This window comes from Ciconia boyciana, chromosome 10 (genome assembly GCF_034638445.1).
Source record: "Ciconia boyciana chromosome 10, ASM3463844v1, whole genome shotgun sequence".
NCBI classification, from domain to species: Eukaryota; Metazoa; Chordata; class Aves; order Ciconiiformes; family Ciconiidae; genus Ciconia; species Ciconia boyciana.
In genome coordinates this window covers 41,150,536-41,164,913 of record NC_132943.1, presented here as the reverse complement: position 1 = coordinate 41,164,913, position 14,378 = coordinate 41,150,536, and the positions used below count along the sequence as shown (strand labels likewise).

The window sequence follows — 14,378 nt, the reverse complement described above, 5'->3', positions numbered from 1 at the left end:
GCAGGTCCCTCACTAGTTAAAAAAGTAATTACAGACCTTTTTTGTAAAAATGTTCCCCTGCCAATGGAAACGTAAATTTTTAATAATTTTTTAAGAGGCTGTTTTTTTTAATAACCACTCTATAAAGCAAGCTGGGAATAAATATCCATTAAAATCAGATATAGAACTCCATATTAAAGAAGAAAAAAAGAAATGCACTGGGTTTAACTTGGTAAACTTTCTCTTCTGTGTTCCTGGACCCCGCAGAGCTGCCTCGCTCTGCTGCGCTCTGCAGTCTTTTCAGCAATTCCCCCATCTCCACTAAAACCCAGTAGCGCACATAAACTGGACAGGCCAAACCCTCCAATGGTATGGAACCACATGGCTTTTTGCCAGATTATCTGGACCTTCAGCCTCTGTCCCCTTTTCCTCATTCTTCCCAGCTCCCTTCTTTCTCATTTTCATCTGAAAGGAACCTAACATGAAACAGTCCTTATACACAAACTCCGGAGAAAACTGGTACCATCCATCACAGCACTTTGGGCAGAATAGACTACAACAGAACTGCAAAGAAGAAAAATGTCTTAAAAAATGCATATTTTTGCAATCACATATCAAGCAAATCTCTAAGCATGAGCACTAAAATACAGCCTGCGCTTGAGAACTCTTTTTTTAAAATAAAGATGATTATGTCCAGACAGAACCAAAGAAACTCCCACCTTGCCACATGAGCAGTGCTCTCCCAAGAAAGCTTAGTGCCCACATCCCTTGGGACACTAGCTCAAACTGGAGGTATGACGAAGCCAAAGGAACAAGCTGGTTAAATTATATAAACCTGTTTTGCTGGTATAAAAATAAACAGAATTTTTAATTATTTTTGTTCTGAAAGCATTTAAAGCAGACATTGCTTTTTTTCAAGCCTTCCCAAGGTTTTTAAGAAGGTTCCCCAAGTCTTTAATGCAAATATTAAGAGTACATTCTGACTACCAGAAGACAAAAATATTTTGATAAACAATTTTTCTGGAAGTTTTATAACTTTAAAAAAATGTTTTCATAAAGAATACTTTTACAGAGGTACCTTTTCATGGAAAATTTTGTTTTAAAAAGCCCATTGATCTTCACACAATTTTTTGGACTGCTGCTAATGGGATGAAAGCTGCTCCTATTTATTTATAAACAGGAATTTGTAGGCAGAAGTTTTGGGGCCCATGCAGGTGTGCACAGTAAGCGCAGCCTCACCCTTGCCTTCAGCTCCACACAGCCTTGCCTGGCTGCATCTTGATGCCAGTTAGATTTTTAACAGGGAAGAGGATTATGTTGATAGAGTTGTAAGGACAAGGTGGTCAGCACCACATTAATACAGCACAGGAGCCCACAGCAAAGGAGGAGCTGTGTTTGCTGACAAAATAGCGTAGACATACCTTGAGTTTCCTATTGTAAAGTGCGACCCGTTAGTCTGGATGCTACAGTAGTCATCCAAATGGTGGGGCAGTGGTCCTGCATTTCCACAGATGCAGAGCTCATGGCAGGGGCTGGCATGCCCTCTCCATGCTCCTGGGGGTCCAGGAGGAGTCATGTCTCCTTTGAAGTACAATTACAGCTGTGCAAATAATTACATTTTGGTTCCCTGGCTGAACTTGAAAACACGGTATTCTGTTTCAGATCCATCCAAAATGATTTAAAAATTTTGAGTGCACCAAAAAATAGAATTCATCCACCCCCCACCTGGGGTCAAATGAAACATTGCATTCAGCCCAGAAGGAAAGAGATAAAATATTATTTTTAATGTGCATTTTTAGTCAGGGACACTACCCGCAGCACACTACAAAAGCATATGCAACAGAAGTGAAGCAGCTTCATTTGAAGGGCTTGCAAATCAGAACTGCAGATCCATAGCATCTTTCAGAAGGCATGAAGGATTGACACAGGGCCACCGCGGCACAGACAAGACAGGCAGTAGGTAGAACAAAATGGCTATAGATCTCACGCCTACTTTGCCCGGGTGCCACCCTGATGCTTTACTACACCTTCCCTTTCCCCATGCCCCTTCCTGTAGCAGCCCCAGCCACTGACAATTAGAGGACATGACTACTTCAGGTGTCCATCTGAGAAGCCCTGAGCCAGCTTGAGATAGACACACTTCCTAGCCCAAACACTTGAGTTCACACATTGCTGGTGCATTCGCCAGCTCCGCAGCTTGAGCGCCCCAGGGCAGACCCCATTCCAGCCAAATTCAGCCATGACCTGCATTCAGTAAATGGGTTCCACATTCACACATAGGATAACATTGTTTTTCACACATGAAAAACATACAGTCCTTGAAGTCACTCCTGCTGGAATTGGAGTACATATCCCCTTTTGGAGAAGGGCATGGGCAAATTTAGAGCTAGTAGTCTCTTTCCAGAAGGTCAACGCATTTATGCATTAACATGAAGGTGTGAAAAATTCTCAAACACACTTTATTCCTATCTGTAAGGTCCAGAGCTACCTCCACATTTCCACTATAGGAGGAGAGGATCTGGACCAGCCAGACACATGCCAATTCCCCCATCCCAGCTGAGGGCACAAGAGAATTGCAGCTTGTTCACCCACTGGGAGGGTTCAGGGTATGTAGAAGCTGGTCCAGGGCCAAGGAGGATCCTGGCTGCATGTAACCTTGCTTTCCCTTGGGAGGCCAAGAACTGCTGATTTCAGTGGCTCCTGCCCTTTTTTCCTAGAACATAAGAGCTGGGATGAAGGGGTGTGGAGGAACATGCCTATCACCCTCCCTTGGTCTGGGATCACTCTCGTGCTACTAAAACCACTCCATCCACATGCTGTCTCCTTCACTGCAGGGCGATAGCTGTGAAGTTGGTTCATGCCTGGTATTGCCATGTGGTTTCTCTTCTTCACAGGAGAGATTTGCGAAGGAGACTATATCAAGCCCCTGAAGTTTGTGGAGAGGGAAAGGCGCTCATAAGCCATGTGAATGCTAAACAGCAAAATTAGACCCTAGAAGGCCAAATTCAGCAAGTCTGACAATACTGTGCAAAGGGGAGTACTGTCCCCAACCATACAGTATTTCCAAACGTGCTTGGAAAAGAATGTTTGCTACTTATGTCTTTACTACCAGTTATCATCATAAAATAATCTGGAAAGTGACTTCAGCTTATTAAAATTAACTTTAAGAAGTTGATATTTATCCCCTTCCATAAGTGTAGAAGAAGCCATCAACAGCATTGTCATCACTTGCTCTACAACCACACATGAAACACCAGCTAGGACTGGCACAGAACAGAGCAGCCAGTGCCCTGAAAGGCCTCAGCACTTTGAGCTCAGTTTGGAGAAGCCTCTCCATGCCAGAAGAGCCCCACAGAAGTCAGTGGGAGTCCATATGACAGATTTTGTGGCCAGATCTGCACTTACACAGATGGGGTGGGTGAAAGATGACAGAAGTAACAGAGGCACTTGTGTTTACATTGCCTGACAGCTAATGCCAGTTCTCATCCCCCGGGGACCACTATCCTGGCCCGACTGTGGCAGTGCAGCTCCTGCTATTATCATGAATGTAAGTCTGCACATAAGTCTCCTTAAAACAGTTTCCGTATGAAGTGAAACTGGCATACTTTGGCATATAAAACCATATTTAATGAAGGACTGGTTTAAAAATGCTTGGTAGTTGCCAAGAATATTTCACCAAATCAGAACAGGCACTTGGCCAGGCTCTTGCTGTTCCAGATGCACTAACGTTAGGCTCCTATTCCGAGAGGCTGGATGACTCAACTGCAAAAACGCACTGCAGCCCCAGGCTCAGCGTAACGGGTGGAGGAAACATTCTGGTCCAACACAAAGACATAGACAGAGTCAGTGGGAGCCTGTGCATTGCCTTTAGTGGCCTTGGATCTGGACCTGGGTGTGTTTATATTCCCAGCACATATTTCTCTTCCCTACCAATATCCCAGCACCACATAAGCAGCCTGGGACACTTTCCCCAAATCTTCCTCTGCCATCTCCTCAGATTTTAGTTTGGTGATCAGAAGTCAAACCTCTCCTATATTTTTTCCAGGTTTGTTTTCTCTGTTTCATAGCACAGAATAACACCAAAACATCCAATGTTCTTCAGTCCCTGCAGACTCAAGTCCAACAGTGAGAATGAGACAGTTTAATTCCTTGTCTTTTAAGTCAAAGCTGCAATATTGTATCAGGAAGCACTTTTCCTCTATTAATTGTTCAGATTTATAAGGCTTCAGCTAATTGATATTTACCTACCTTGCACATACAACAGAATGAAAAAGTGACATCGTAGAAGTCCATAATAAAAGTCTTAGGTGCAAAACTGTTTGGAAATTTGTGATTTAAGGTCTAGATCTGCCATCCAGCTCCTGACTGCAGTTGAGGATTGAACAGAAATGGTCTTGTATTCAGCAGCTTTAACAAGATATGAGAAAGTGGCCCAAGGCAAAGATGACAGGGGCCCAAGGCAAAGATGATGGATTGGAGAAGTAGAAGTCACAAGATGGAGGATCAGTCACAGCAGAAAGGGGTCCTCTGTGTTTGAAGATTGCTTGCACCCAACCTAATTCAAACTGGAATAGATTCACTGTCCTCACCTACCAGATTGAGGATAAAGAACAATGAAGACAATGTTAATCGAATGGGTCAGGTCCTCAGTTAATGCATGTAAGTTCATTCCTGGTCTGATGTGACTGTGTAGCAGTCAATTTTAGACAGCAGTTCAGTCATTCTTGGGACAGGAGTTATCCTGGTTTACAACGCCAGCAGACCCCTGGCCAGCAGCCACTCTGAGGCTGAATCCTGCACTGCTGAAGGGGTGCGAGGCTCCTTTTGCATTCAGTAGGTTTCCATCCTTATAGCCCCTGTATTACAGATTGATTGTGCCATAGTCATGCCATGCTACTGGAGTATACTTCACTCCTTGTACTGATACTCCACTCAAAGTTTCACTGCAATGCACAGACCCTGAAAAAGTAAGTGTGCCTGTGGTTCTTGGAAGCCTAAAGTTAAACTTCTTAATAGCATAACAAAAACAACTGAGAGATTATTCAGTGCATCATCCATGGCATTTATTAATATTAGATCACCCATGTTCATTGGCTGCTTTTCTCTTCTGAGTAGCCATCAGTAGAGATTTATTTCCTTCCAAATGATTTCTCCCTTCTTGAGTCAGAAGGGACCTATGTGAAAAAGTCATCTTTTGGAAAAATACAGTAAAAGAAAAAATCTATCCCTAAATTGCTCCTTTTCAACACAGTCTGAATTACAGTAGCTTTTAACAGAGTAGCAGAATAGCTCAACATACAAGGCTTCCTTTCTGTCGCAGAAGAGGCTAAGACAGAAAGTTAAAACTTAATGTTTACATCCTTTTCTAGACAGATGGTTGTTTTTCTTCTCTAACCAAATATGTATATCTGGCCTGTCTCCAGTGCCCCGGTGGTGGTGCTGTCATACTTTACTCTGTCTCTTGAAAAAAAAAAGCTTTTCCTAACATACCAAGCTAGACACTGTATTTTCCAAGTCCACCACTTGAGCAGTCACTGCTTACCCTTTCAAAACCCTGGAAATGCAAGTGACAGCATCTGAGGACTCATTGCTAGCACTGTTGCATCTTCTCATGGTTCAAATGTCTTCAGCAGTGAAACTGCTGCAGATTAATCTTCTGCAGCTCCTTCTGTTAAACAGGGTGAAAGGTGTAAACTGCCCATTTACAGCTTTCTCTATAAATCTTGTTTTTCTCAGGGCTCAGAACCTTGCTGATGAAGAACTGAAGCAAAGGGCTTTCCATTGACATCAGCAAGAGTTGGATCAGGCCTGAAACAGCTATAAATGTAAGCTTTCTTTGCCTCTAACAAAACTTGTGAGCTTCTGTGCTTGGAATTTTGCACTTTTCAATCCAAGCTCGTCAGACTCTCACTCTATTTCTGGAAGCTTTCAAAAACATTCCAGGGAGCGCCTTTCTTGGGCTTGCAATCATATAATGTATCTTTACATCCAGCCACTAAAGAAGTGAAGGCAATAAATAAATAAATCTGCAAATTCTACCTTTCTTCAGCATGTCATTAATTTGTAAGCGGCTCAGACAGCAGAAGGCTATAATCACAATTATGCTGTACTTTCCTGGACTGAGAGATTGCAGTTCTGATTTTTATTAGGTGGACGGAGCCATTTGCAAGGGATTTCACCTTAAGTCAGAAAATCTGCCAGCACATGTCTGGGTTCACATTCAGTCAAAGCACCATATCCATGTCATGCATTTTCTTGGGCCCTGTGAGCATGTCCTAAGCCTGGTGAAATATAAAAAGAAGCCTTTCCAAAGCCTTCTGGATTTTGAGTTAGGCAAAAAATACTACTGTTAACGTTGCTCTTGAAACTTCTCTTTTCCTTCATATCACAGAGAAACAGTTATTTGGCCTATGCCATCTGTAGTTCTCTAGTTGAGGTTCATCACTGCCTTCCTGACAGCTTCCTTCTAAACTAGTGGCAATTACATGAACATAATTAAGACATCATCATCCTCTAAAGTTTAATTAACACATCTCAAAGCAACAGTTCCACCACAGATCCCAAATCAAGTGGAACGTCATTTCAAGCACCCAAGTGATTTTGGGCTTGTCTCCAGAGAGCTGATCCATGCACAGTATTATCTATTTCCATTAGGCAAGAATAACCTGAAGTTATGGCTAATGCAACATCTTCCTAGGGAATTCCCTATGTCCTTTCCCTACAACCACAAAGGATGAAATACTTTGTCTCATTTTACAATATAGTACAGACACAGGAAGTTTTGAAGATGAATGGAAGGGTCATATATACACTGCATAGATAAAATTAGTGCGAGAAAGACATTTACTTTTCACAGGCAGCCAATTTCACCTTACTGTAATATAAAACCCTGGTAAACTTCATGTGAAGAGTGGGCATGTCTATTAAGATAAATATTGGTGGAACATGATCCTAAATTTAGTATTTACGTTATGTGGAGCTATTTCAAAGAGTGATTTTTTCTCTATTTGAAATTATCATTAATAAATCCCACCACAAGTTTAAAAATCAGAACTCCCAAAATACTGAAATTGGGACTCTCACCTTCATTTAAAACAGTAATCATGCAAGTGTAAGCAAGCAGAAGGATAAATAGAGCCATCATCCCTCCTTTCTCTTTTCTTTATAGCCCAAAGGGTGAAAAAAGCAGCAGAACTGGCAAGCCATCTGCAGGGATTAAGTCCAGCCACCTCTGGATGCAAAAACACAGCTCTTCTGCTACATTGAAGCACAGATTCTGCTCAGCTTTTGACGGGGTCATGAACCTAGAGGGCAACAGGCAACAAGAGGCCACAGACTCAGAGTTGCCTGTATAGGTGAGTTGTCTACAGGTTTCTGTATTAAGCACTCTGAGGGCTGCTACAACAACCAAAGCTGAAGCAAGATTTCAGATGCCTCCATTAAATCTTAAAGCGTGAGGGCTCTGAAGAATGAGCAGATCATATCCTTCATGCTCTCTCATAGGAAGGACTCAGCATGGAGTTGCATCAACCCAAAGATAATGAAGTTGTGTTATTATGTGTTGCCTCTGCAAAGGGAATGTAGAGACAGTCCTTTGTGCTGTTGTACATTGGGAAACCAACGTCAGCTCATTTTCAAGGATTTACACAGCTATCCCCATGTTGCTGGTAGTTTCATGAAGATGCTGTCAAACTATCTGTAAAACAGCAGAGGCTCCCAGTCCTTTTGGATCAGTGAGCCACAGTTTCATGCTGTGTCTCAGGAACCTCTGCATATCTTTACCATTAAGCTTTAAATAGAAAATGCCAGAAAGTTGATGTAGTTCCATGGAGGTTAAGCTAAACTTTTTCCTGTCGACCAGATATTGTCATTTTCCCCTCATCAAGATCTCTGGGGCTAACCCTTCCCCAGTTTTCATAACAGCAGGGGTCTGGATTCACAGTTAATTTCTATTCATCCCTGAAGCAGATTACAGAACTCAGGATATTTAAGTTAAAAGACTTAACTCACAAGCAGCAGCTGAATCAAACATCTTTAGGCAGCTCCTAGATAGGGACAGTGTGCTGTAATGCACACATGCTCTGTTAATCAGGACATCCCAAATGATATATTGCCTTGATGATTAAGAGGGACTCAAGACTTTTTTAATCTATTGATTCACAGACCTGCAGAAGCAGCATGTCCCCACTTCCATAAGAGACATATCTTGAAAGTGTTGCATGTCAGGATATCTTGATAGGCAGAAGGGAATATTTCTGGGCAGGAATCATAATTCTTTCCTGACTGCTAACATCTGTTTGCTAAAGCCTACAGAACTTCCCTGGAGTTTTGAGGTTTAAAAACATTACTTGAAGATGACATACTAAATATTACGAAAATGTGCCTCACAATCCACACCCAAAACCCCCCAAAGAACATTTCATATTTTGAGACTTTGGTCAACAAAACTTTTTTGGACTGTTTTTAGTTCCTTAAATGATGGGTGTTTAATTAAAAATGAGCCCATGTACCAGAATTGAGAGGGAACTAGACAGCCATAAACCCACAAGGCCAACTTTGAACTAGACTATGATGGGAAAATAGTGGTTATATCCAACACCACCATCTTATTGGGACCTAGGATCATTTGCAAGCACACTCATTGAGCCACCATGTAAACAAACAGTAGACAGATATTTCCCATCTCAGACATTCTGGAAAGGTCTGCAATAGTGCAGTGTACTCCAGTAAACCGTCACCATTCGGAAGGGCGCTTATCAAATCACAGCTACGCTGAAAGATGAATTAGCACATTGCTGACCTTCTGCAGCCATCACTCCTCTTCCTAGGGTGATATTCATTGACACTGTTCTCCTGCAGCCTGCTTTTTCTGCACTAAATTTGCTAAGCTTTTTCTCATTCTTCCCTTTCCCCTAAAATCAATCCTGTCCACATTTGTGATTTATGAAGCTTCTCCCCCCCCATCCCTCATTTGCTTTGTCTCACTGAATGACTTGCTCGGATGGATGGACCAGCCATTTTTAAGTTCCCAAGTAGAAACTCACATGTCTACAAATCCAGGAATTGGCGAAGCATGGTGAAGAAAGGGGCCTTTACCAGTGCAAGTAACTAGAGAAGTGTTCTCCTCTCTGCTGATAAAACAGAGCTAGGCATACAGGTCTATTTAAATATAGGTGACCTCTTTTTTGGAAAGATGCACAGGGATACAAATTTCTCCTTAAAATTCATGGGAGTAAAATGCCCAAGCATCTCTAAAGATCTAGCCCTCATTGCCTTTTGAAGAAAAAAAACCCAATCAAGCCCAGAATACTAGCTCCTCAAAAGAAAGAGGATAGAAATCCAAATGGTGGCTCAGGGGATATAATGTCTCTTAGGTTAGTTCTGCAACATAGCAGCCAGCCTTTCAGCTTCAGCCTCTTGAATCAGGAAGTTTTTACCTGTCTTGGAGGACTTGCATACCATGGATGAGACTACAGGACCATCCAAGCCCAATAACTCCCTCTAACTGCTGCAGCCAGCTACATAAGGAAGCATATGAGGACAGGCATTTAGCAACACCTCCCATTATTCTCTCAGTTTTTGGCCATGCTGCTTCTTGAGCCAGAGTCTGCATGCTTAAACAGACTTTATGTTTAATAATCCCCAAGAAATCTTCTTTCCGGTAATTTCTCTAAAGCCTTTTTTGGATTTCAGTAGCTGCTTGGCAACTTTTGGCAATGACTTCCACACCTGATTCATATGTTGTGTGACAAAGTACCTCTTCTCATTCATTTTGAAGAATCTAGATAGTAATTTAATTTGATGCCTCTGATTTTTAAACCATGAGTGACTAAGCCTTCCCCACTGACCTTTACCCTGCAGGTCATGAAGTTAAAGATAGGTTTTTTTGTTCATCTCTTCCACACTGAAACAAATAACACTTTCAGTCACCTCTTGTACAAAAGCCATTCCACACCCTTCATCTATTTTTGTCCTTCTCTGTATACTTTATTCTTTTATTTTTGAGTATCAAATACTGCATGCAGTTCTTAAGGGAAGGATGTGCTGAGGATCTATATGTTGCCACAAGTTTGGTTTATGCTTTTTCCTTTCCTGGTAGCTCTTAGCATCATTCGATCTTTTTGTTACCCCAGTTGAGTTGCTATTTTCATACAATCACCTATTACACATCTTTTACTGAAGAAGGTGGGTTTCAAAACATTCCCGCTCACTAGAAGTTAGATTTGCATATGCATGATGAAATGCCAGCCTGGTCAGAGAGGGGATAGAGCCATATTAACCAAGGCAATATGGTACTCTAAAGTGACAGTCCCTCTTCACGTTCAGGAACTGACAGAGCATCTCAACACTGTGCTGTCAGGCAAACCTAACGTGTGACCTCAAGACCTGGATGTGAACATAGTTCTTGCAATCAGACACTGTCCACCAGCAAAGGACAGAGCAGGACTTCATCCTTTAAGCAGGCAATGGGCAAACATCAGGTTGGCCATCATGCATGTTTATATATGTATAAATATATATGTTTATATAGGTATACATAGAGAGATTTTTTTTAAAGTCAGTTTGAACTTTATTTTTAGGCCAGCAGAAAGCCACAGATGAGGAGGCCTGCTCTTTGGCAGTGATCCAGCTGTGCACATTTTCAGCAGCTGGAATGCTAATGAGTCCAGCTCTATTAAAATGAGCTCCTTACCACTTTGCTTATGCCAGCTCCCTGAAACAGCAGCCAAAGAGCACTTAGCGTAACACTCTTCATAAGAGATGAAAGGACAGCCCAAATACCTGTTAAAGCTTCTCTCCAAGGTCACTTTCAGGATCTGACTTGCTTTCAGGGTCAGATACACTTGGAGCTAGAGTATCTGAAACTGGCAGTAGGGAGTTACTAAAATTTGTAGCCAGTGAAGAGATATCAGAACCAGACCATTAATGAAGTCAGCTCACACGCTGGTATGGCTCAGCATCATCTCTAGTACTCTGCTGGGTTTCTCGTATAATGATGTCTCAGCAATCTTCATACTAGACTTAAGAAGTACAGACTACCTACAAAAAGCATCCAGTTAAGTACTGGACTGAGATTCTCATTTAGCTCTCAACTCTGCTGCAGGCATGCATGCCCTCTCAGCATTGATCTCCGCAGGTATTTTGCACCCCTTGTTCTCTTCAATTTAAGAGTTGGAGACTACAAATCTGGATCTTAGATTTGCCTGGGGTTTCCCTTCTGCTCTAAGGACCTAATTTCTCCTATTCTCAGCTTTACCTGTTTAAAGCAACAGCATTTGAAGTGGGAAGTATACTCAGGTGTCCCTAACTCAGACTTCAATATTGGCTGGGTTGCAAAAGGTAAATCACTGTCTAGTATGTTCAGAAGTTAATTAATACAGCAATAGGCAGCACTAAGCACTAAGTTAATACCATGTTTCATATTGATTAGCTGTGCTAGTTTACGAGTAAATAACCACGACCATTCTCTTACTCCTTTTTTTGAAAGCTCCGAAATTTACCCTATTAAGTCCAACATTAGGACATATGCTCCTTATTGCCATATTATTTTTCCTAAAGATATTCATTTAGTAAATGCCACCATAAGCCATATTCTTTATTCATCTGTAAAGTCTGAGCACAAAGCCTGAGTATTTTCAGTCTGTTTGGATTCTTTACATTTTGCCCAGCAGTTTAATAGATATTACAAGGAGTTAAAAACTGAGAACAAAAGCTGAACAGTTTGTCAACAGTTTGACCTGTTCTGGAATATGAAATTTCAAGGAAAAACTCTTACCACTTTGACCAGATTAATTCAAGAGCCAGGGAAAAACAAAAAACCCCGCAGATTAATTCAAGGGCAAGGGAAAATAAAACCACCCATAAAAGCAAACTCCCTTTCTCCAACAAAATTCAAAGTTTTGACAATGTCAAATCTATCTTATTTCTCATGTTCTTTTCCCTTGAATCTGTTGGAGTCTACCAAAACACATTGGACTGGTTCAAATGAGGGTCTTCAGCTCTGATGACCCACATGTAAGTGATTGGACCAACAACAAGTGGCCCCCTTGAAAGATTGCTCAGCACACAGCCATCTCTGTGGTTCCTCATCCCCTCTTCTCCACATCAATAATAAGAAATCACTTTGCAACCAGAGTAACAGATGGAAGGGGAAAAATAAATCCTCCACCTTGCCTGGGCATGCACTGAGTAAGTGGACAGCTTCACCATCGTCGTACAGTGTAAAGCCTGGGGCCCAGGTTACACAGGTCACCTTCTGCCTTTTGTTTTAAAGAAGCTATGCTATTCCCAAGTTCTAAAAGTCTTCGAGGCACAAATTAATGTATCTTCCTTTCTCCATACTTCTGTTATCTTCGAAAGCCTTGCTTTTGTTCAGGTTTATGTCATGATCTCATAGGATGCAATGTTTCTTGTTTATAGGCAAATGGAACAAGATTTTTGCCAAATATGCCAGCCTCGAATATGCTGAGTGCATTCACTGCAATCAAACTCTGAAAAGGAGGCAGGGGGATGTTCCCTCTGTTTTATATCCCCATGGAGAAAAGCATGTTTCTTCCACTAAGCTACAGCAAAAGGTAAGGCCATTTTACCAATACTTTCCCAAACTCCATTTCCAATCATATTGACAGTAATTGACGGAACCTCACCCCAGCACCAAAACAGCCATCAAACATGACAAATATTAACTTTTAAAATGAAATCTAAAAACTAGGTCTGTCTAGACAGGAAAGGATGAGTAATCAAGCTCTCCAATCAATCCAGCTGCACAGGTTTGTAAGGATATTTGTTTTAGCCAGCATTTCACTTCTTACTGGCAAGTTCTACCTTATGCTGATACTCCTATTATGCTTCAGCTTAATTTTCTAACCCCAGGCTTATAAAGCCCCTAATGAGAGGGGTCCCTTCACTTCCAACCAGCAATGCCTTCCAGATTTGCACAGCTCCTGTTTCTCCTGGACTAGAGAGCAGAGAAAACTTTTTTATAGATAGTTAAACTCTAATCTGGTGAGTTATCTAAACATATGCCTAACACATGAGTAATCTCAGTGAAGTCAATAGGGCAGTCACATGCATAAACCTAAGTATGTATTTAAATACTTTAACTGCAAATTTAAGATATAACTGTGAAGGCCAATTAAAAAAGTGATCTTTATCTGACATCTACAAGTGAAAAAGATCAGTGGCAGGGAGCTGTGGTGGTGGTAGCAGTCACTAGTGAGTTCACAAGATTACTAAATTGATGAGGCTGGTCTAAAGTGGCAAATCCAGCCGTTTGGAATAAATGGTGATCAAAGGTCCCAGCCTGCTGACCGAATGGCAATGTGTTGTCAGGTAACACCAGCTCATTATCAAGGTCTTCCCAATTTAAAAGAATTTGTTGAACACTAATTAGTATCTTCACTATGTTATAACCTAAAAGCCATACTCCAAATAGACAAGGCAAAAAAGTGACTTTTGTCAGAGGTAGCCACATTATATTAGGGTTGTACAACACAGCTGTGCTCTTCCTTCCCCACTAGTTCAAATTCTTTAGGACTTTCAGTGTGACTACTACAACCATTAAAATATAACAGAGAAACAGATTGAGCAAATACAGGGAGCCAAGTGAATATACAGGATGCAATGGCTCTTTCTTTGTAATGAAAACAAGAATTTTGGTTACTGAATGCCTTGAACTACATTTACTGCTGCAGTCAGGAGCCCTCTACAGGGGGAATCCCATGGGAGCCAATTCTGCCCATAGGACTCCACATCTGAGATCAGCCAGTTCACCAAGCTTTATTAGCTGCTCTTCTTTTTGGAGAAGGTGTGGTCTAATTTTTCAAAACTCAGGAAAAAGTAATAATATTCTCTGGAGGAGGAGGGAAACCTCAGCCTTCAAAATGCTTAAACTCAGGATATTCTCAAAGTCATGAGATTTTGATCACTCCTTTGCTTTCCAGTATAACCGAACATCAGTCAAAGGTTTTCAGAAGCTATTCAAGCCTTTAGATAATTGGTGGCTTCAGGGATTTTAAGAGAGCTTGGCACTAACTACTGTTCTCAAGGCATACATTGCACAAGAGGTTTCAATGTGCTGGCCACTGTTTCACCTTCAGCCACTTATGGATTCACCCATCTCTGTCATGCCCACTAACAACCCTGAAGTTCAGAGGTAACCCCATTTGTGGCCATCTTTGTTGGCTCCCTCCAGATACAGACAGAAGACATTGGTCTGAAAGAAGTAGGTCATGTTTCCAAGACTGCTGAAATTGCTCCCCAGATCAAAAGACTCAGCTTCCAAGAGCTTTGGTTCCCAGAAAGAGACCAGCTCAGAGTGGGTGGCCACTTGGTAGAACTGCTCAAAAAGTAAAACCATCATGACTTTTTTCCATATGTGTATATATGTATATTATAGA

At 41.5% G+C, this 14,378-nt stretch overlaps 1 long non-coding RNA gene across 1 annotated transcript in view; it reads left to right on the top strand.

Moving 5' to 3' along the window:
* Positions 1-12,467: 12,467 nt before the first annotated feature.
* Positions 12,468-14,378, top strand: part of LOC140657282 (uncharacterized) — a 57,600-nt gene continuing 55,689 nt past the window's right edge. Inside the window, exon 1 of the long non-coding RNA XR_012044274.1 lies at positions 12,468-12,554. This is a non-coding gene — a long non-coding RNA (uncharacterized lncRNA). The remainder of the gene's footprint in view (positions 12,555-14,378) is intronic.